The following is a 6,012-nucleotide window of genomic DNA, read 5'->3' as shown; positions in this document are numbered from 1 at the left end:
AATTAACCCTTCTTTGCATGATGATGGAAATTTCAATCATAATATTTAGTCAAGAAAAAAAGGTACTCAAAACCCTTGTACTGTATATTTGTTGTTGCTGGCAACTTTTTAAGCGACTATTGCGTAGAACAAAACGCAATTGTCAAAAAATAGCATTAGGATTTTTTTTAAATATTTTTCCTTTAATCTAGAGCATTAATTACATGACCCTGATTTATTTAAAAAAAAAAAAAAGAAAAAATCATGCAAAGAAGGGTTAACCATAACGTGTGTGTGTTATGACTATGATTTGTGTACAATTTTTTATCGGTATTCTTTTTCTCTTTACTTTTTTGTCTTATAAACTTATTAATCGATTTGACACAAATGAACGAATCAATTTCTAACAAGTATTTCAGAAAAAATATCGATCGTATTTTACATTATTGATAAAATAATGGCATATGTTATACTATAACAGTTACATTAATTGTTTACAACGATCAATAAATTGTTTTCATTCGTTTTTTACTTATAAAATGTAATATATCATAAAGGCACCCATACATAATTCTTAGCCATTGGTATAATACAAATTGGCAGTCAATGTTTTCTTGTTTTTTTTTTTTTTTTTTTTTTTTTTTTTTTTTTCAATTAACAAAATAATTATTACCATAGTCATTTTCTTATAATTCGTCATATTTATAATTAAATGAAAATCAAATTCCAAAGTGTCTGTAAAAGCCAATTTACAATGTTACTTATTATAAACCGTGGCTAAGAATTATTATTATTATTATTATTATTATTATATATATATATATATATACACACAATTGTACTTTAAAAAATTATTTTCCACGCAGAATAAGAAAAAACAAAATAAGACGCATCACATCGATGACACATTTAAATAAACAACAATTTCTTCTTATTTGTTGTACGCACGCGAATATTTATAATACAGATCCAATTTTCCTAAACCAGATACGATATGTATAAACGTGTTTTTATGTATAATTTATATGAACGGTCTGTATGTAAATTGATATGTATATATATATATATATGTATGTATGTATATGTATGTATCTGTATACGTTATATGCATATATGTATGTACATAGAATGAATATAATTAATTAATATGGGAAGGCAATGTATAAACTAACTATATTATGTATATCACGATAATTGCAAATACAGTCGGTTTCTACTTTATCTTTCTTTCTTTCTTTCTTTCTTTCTTTTTTATTATTTTTTTTTTTTCTTCTTAAAAATATAACTTATTAAATATACTTATATTATATACGTATAGGTTTAAAATCGATCTACGATTGAAACTCAGCTTTCGCATCGTTTTCAATATCACAAGCAACAAAATAAGAAATAATGAGACTATAAACAACACACATTTTGATAAACTTATTAAATAAAATAATTGCGCTCAACGCCAGAAGGACGAACCTGTCGTTGTATCCCTTTTTTTTTTTTTTTATTAATCTATCATCTAAGCAAAAAAAAAAAAAAAAAAGGAAAATTTAATATACGATTAATTCGTCTGTTATAACAATAACAACGATTGGTCTTTATAAAAAAAAAAAAAAAAAAAAAAAAAAAAAAAAAAAAAGGAAAATTTAATATACGATTAATTCGTCTGTTATAACAATAACAACGATTGGTCTTTATAAAAAAAAAAAAAAAAAAAAAAAACAAAAAATAAAAAATATTGTCAATTAATTCCAAAAGGGAGAGAAAAACAAAAAAAAAATAATAATATTAATAATAATACAAACAATAAAATAGAACAAAAAAAAGAAATAAAATACGTTTAAAATTGCATTATCAATTTTTTTGTCCGCGTCCATCGTGATTGGAGGCCATCCTTCAAGCGCCAAAAAAAAAAAAAGAAAAAAGAAAAAAAAAACCAAACAAACAAAAATAGTTACTTTACGCTAATAACTATAATACATATTTATAGATATATATATATATAAATATAATAGTAGTAGTAATAATAATAATAATAATAATAATATAATAATTAATAATAACGATGATCTTTTGATAAGCGTCGCAGTCCACCATTACATCTACTCGCATATGTGTCGATGTCATGGTCAATTATTATAGCGCGCGCGTCCTTATTATTTAAAAAATAAATCTAATCTAATCTAATTACAATAATAATAAATCTAATTTTAAGAAATAAATTTTGTTTGTACAATATCGTTAAGGATTTTTAAAATTATTTATCGAATGCTTTGATGATCGACGTAATGCTTTCGTAGGTTCCTGTAGCAAATCCCAGTAAACCAATGAGCACAATCGTCACGTCTTTAATAACCGTGAAGGGACTTAAATTGACATTTTGCCAACATACTACCAATTCGATGATTGGTGGAAAAAGTAAGGCCAGTGCTGTACTACTAACTGCACCAACCAATGAAATGAACAAACCCAGTTCTGGTATAGCCTCAGCCAACACAACTGAAAACACACACATTATACAATTATTTATTTTTATTGTTTTATCTGTTACTTTGTTTTTTTCTTAATACTTATTTAAATAATCCAAAAATTAAAATCTTAATAGTACTACTGTACATGTGTGTGTGTGTAGAAAATATAAAAACTAAGCTCTGGATTTTTAACATATAACTGTAACTTGTAAAATTTCTTCTAACTTATCTTTTTCAATTGATATTATTTTTTTCATATATCTTTGATGAGTATTCAATTGAAATCATTGAAACTTTAATATGAGTCTCATAAATGTTATAGAAATATTCATGCTCGAGGAAATTCATAATTTGACAATATTTAAAATAATAATATATAAGTCTCAAAGGGAGTTATAGACGGTTAATAAATCTTATGAACAATTAATTTGAACTAGTTGCCAAGTCCCTTTGAGACTTATATATTAATAACATATTTGTGGACAAGAATATTGATAATTAAATTTAAAATAATATGTTTCATATTTAATATATTGCATTTTATTATTATTTCAATTGATACTGTTAAAGTGAGGTATTCATTTAATATATATATATGTATGTATGTATGTATGTGGAATATAGAACAATTTAAATAAATACTTACAAGTAACAAAACAAACAGTAGATCGAAAAATAATTTCTGATACTACTGGCCATTTAAAGGGTCCGAATTGTTCAACAATACCAGGCCACATGATAGCGATGGGTACGTAGAATTGTAAAGCATAGGTCAGCAAAATGCTCAACGAAATAGCAAGCTTGATGCACTGAGGTAAGCTGCAAAAATAGAACAACTTTGGTTAGTCTCTTAGAAGAACACGTCCGACAACGTAAATTCATTTTTCTCGTTCGTTAGGGAACCTTTTTTCTTGTTTTTCTTTTTCTTTTTTCAAATTACTGAACGTAATCAACAAATGAGAAATAAAAAAACAAGCTGTGATAATCGAAATGATCACTTGTAATATAAAATATCATATTATATTGTATAATTGTCACATATTAAAGCACAAACATTATATCTATCATTCGTATACATGCAAAGAGAAATTTTGTTGCGAGACAAAATAATACAAAGGACAATTCAAATTATCATTGGATACGTATTAATATTATTAACTTTGTCCAAAAGTCGCTTATTGTTCTTTTTTTTTCTTTTTTTGTGTAAATCATTGATTAGAATTGAAAACAGCACACAGAAAAAAAATTGCAAATGTAAAATCACTGCACATCTATATCAGAGAATAATTGGTATAAACCTTGCCTGCGAGTAGATCTTTTTCCCGTTCACTCTTGGTATGCAACAATAAAAAATTTATGTTAAAAGAAATCAGGAAGAAAAAAAAAAAACAACAACAAGAAACGAAAATTGTTGGGTTTACGCGTCGCGATACACAATGTTCATTTCGCATAACTAATAATTATACTCGATGCAAAGTTCTAGATACATAATAATAATATAATGATCGTGCACAAACAAATGCAATTGCAATTATTATTATTATTATTATTATTATTATTATTATTATTTAACGAATTATATCTCTAATCGTTTCGTTCGTGTATTTCTTTTTTTTATTTTTCCTTTAATTTTCCTACAAAATACAAAATAAGTCATAATTTTGTTAACAACGTTTAAAACAAACTTTTATTCACTTGTAATATAAAAAATATTTACAAAAACTTTTCAAAGAAATATCAGAGATTGTGCAATGCTATAAATTGTACAACTTTGCTATTTCTTTGTAAAGTTTTGGTAAATATTTTTTATACTAAAAGTTAATAGATTTTAATGAAACTTATATTAAATTAAAGTACACTCTTTTGTCTACGCGCAGAGTATCTTTTTGAGTTATAAAACAATCTGCAAAGGTTTAAAAAATGTCAGAGAATGCAATGCTGTAAATTGTACATCTTTGCAATTTCTTTGAAAAGTTTTGGTAAATATTTTTTATATTAAAAGTGAATATATTTAAATGACTCTTAATAACAATGCCGAGAAATTATTAGCAATGACTGATTTCCGACTTTAACAGTAACATATATATATATATTATTATTATATAATAAGTACGATTATATTCGTTAACGTGCATTTTTAAAAATAGTTTTCTCATCGAGACTAATTGCATCAATGAAACAAATTGTCTATCTTATCGGTTTTATAATAAACCCATCTTTGCTGTTTCTTATTTAAATTAGAGTATAATTAGAAAGAAAAGAAAAAAAAAATAATATTTAAGAAAATAATAAAAGGATATATATATATACTTACACCTCGGATAATTCGAGGTTTAGCGTGACCGAGCCACGAACATTGTCACCGTACTTTAAATAGGATAAAAAACCCATCGTTACGAACATGCCACCCACGATGACCATACCTACGTTCAATACGCCAAATGGTTTGTTGAAATTACTTGGTTTCTTCATTTCGTTCTTCAAAGGCAACACCTTTGAACAATTTTAAGAACAAAAAAAAATAAAATATAAGTCATATGTGTGTACGTGTGTGTATGTATAATTATATAGGTCATGATTCATAATGTTTTTTCCATCCCTCCCACCCACCCTACCTTCCCACCCACTTCCCATAGACAAATATTTTTGTTATACTTACCAAAGTGATACCCTCGAAGGAATATATAACGGTGCCGAAGAAGAGTGGTAACTCATGCCAATCGGCGACATACCTTCTCTCAGAAATTGCCGGTATGTCATGACTCATAATATAAATTGTTGCTACGTAACCAGCTATTACCAAGAAATTCGCGATTGATGTCACAGGTACCAAATATTTCAAATTTCTTATCCATGTGCTGAGTATGATTGGTATCAAAACGATCGCCATGTGTTGATGAACGCTCATTTTAACATCGTGGGCATCCAATACCTGTATAAGTTATATTAATATCAATATTTTATTGTTATTATATATAGTGTTGTTATTATTTAATAATAATCTTTATTGGTATATACTATAGAATAGTTTTTAAAATATAAATATCTCATGAATTATATTTCTATCGTTTTTTCGTTCGAATGTGTTTAAATGGATTAATATAATTTTAACATTGTAATTACTTATTTATTATTGTTATAATTTAAAACTGTTAATTATATGTTTATGGATTTAAAAAATATCAGGATCATATACTTTAATAGTTATTTTTTTTCTAAGAAATTATTATTAATTCATTCACAATCAATATTTCTTATTGTAGTTTTTGTATTAATATATTTATATTATATAATGCTTTGGTATAAAACTATTATACTTATTATATTATTATTATTATAAGATTAACTATTAAAACAGATATTCATATAATATTATAATATATTAACATTAATAGTCTACAGAATATGATATAAGTTATATGATAGGATGGAATATAGAAATAATATATATATACAAGATAAGAAATTTAAATAGAAAAAAAAAAAACAAAAAAGAATTCAAATAAAACGTCTGTTATTAAATTGTATATTTTTTTTACCTCATAAAAACGGAATATTTTCTAACCGCTAA

The 6,012-nt window shown here is 25.1% G+C and overlaps 1 pseudogene; it reads right to left on the bottom strand.

Moving 5' to 3' along the window:
* Positions 1–1,993: 1,993 nt before the first annotated feature.
* The window catches only part of LOC106791745, a 25,993-nt pseudogene continuing 21,974 nt past the window's right edge, over positions 1,994–6,012 (bottom strand).

Source organism: Polistes canadensis, unplaced genomic scaffold (genome assembly GCF_001313835.1).
Source record: "Polistes canadensis isolate GaletaPanama2010 unplaced genomic scaffold, ASM131383v1 scaffold_338, whole genome shotgun sequence".
NCBI lineage: Eukaryota > Metazoa > Arthropoda > Insecta > Hymenoptera > Vespidae > Polistes > Polistes canadensis.
The sequence above is the reverse complement of the archived record's forward strand: the minus strand, read 5'-3'. Positions and strand labels throughout refer to the sequence as shown.